We start from the raw sequence: 1,143 nt of genomic DNA on the forward strand, positions 1-1,143 counted from the left end.
ATAAAAACAAGATACTGCAGCTAATTTATAATCCCTTATTTTTTTAAGAAAGATGAGGAAATATGTCAATGAAAATTTCTACCATGCACGATCAGTTACACATATAGTTTAGTACAAGTCAGTATTGTGCTTTGCTTACTAGCGTTTGGTCTAACTGAAAACCCATCAGGACTTCCAGGATAGCTCACAGGGACAGCTGACAGCCAGAAATAAAACTGTTCAGTGCAAAAGATCTCAAGTCATTCATATAATTTAAAAGGGAAACTTAAGCCACTTAACCCCTATCTTCCAGGTGGAAGATAATTCAAGATGAAAAAAAACACAAACTAATTATGCTCAAACTTACTTCCACACATTACAAGTTTTTTTTTTTAATCCGTTTTATGTTCTGATAAAACATTCTTCAGAGCTATGGGTTAAATTGAGCCATAACTGACTAGTTGCTAGCATGCCGGTTTTGCATACCAGTCGAATCAAATCCAGTTTTGCCATTTGTGGATAACTATGACAAGATACAAAAGCATGTGTCTGCCGTAAATAGCTCTGGCTAAAAGCAAACTGCTCACACTGAGCAGATCAAATTCTCTATAAGGAGAGCAGTCTTTGGAGCACAGCCAAATCCTACTCTTAATGTTTAAGATGTTCAATTCTGTTCTCAATTAAATGTGCAAAATATATGAAAGGACTTCAAAAAGTTTGTGGAAACACTCATCTCTCCCCCACCCCTGTAACTTTTTGAAGCCCCTCTGTATTAAGGGGTAACAGCAGAAAATAAAGTTCTTAAACCTCAGAAATATTATTAAACTTTTGAAGAACATTTTCCAATTTTTTTTCATTATATCCCACTAAGAGCTTCCTGCTTCTACTACTGAACCACTTAGAAATGTGAATGGGTAATAAATAAACAACTACTCTAATTTATCCAGAGAACGAACGAGGTACTGAAGAATGTCAAAATGCAAAAAATAAGTTCTGATCTCCATATCAAAATATAATGAAATAAACTGATTATAAAAGTACTACTCTTTAATTATGGTATTTTTAAAGTACTTGGCTTTAGGATGAGTAATTTTAAACCAAATAAATCAAATTAGGAAAATATCATCCATGAATATTGTACAAAAAAAGTCTCAAATGACCAAT

The sequence above is a fragment of the Echinops telfairi genome, unplaced genomic scaffold (assembly GCF_000313985.2).
Source record: "Echinops telfairi isolate 266 unplaced genomic scaffold, ASM31398v2 ScPeMD7_7462;HRSCAF=8500, whole genome shotgun sequence".
NCBI classification, from domain to species: Eukaryota; Metazoa; Chordata; class Mammalia; order Afrosoricida; family Tenrecidae; genus Echinops; species Echinops telfairi.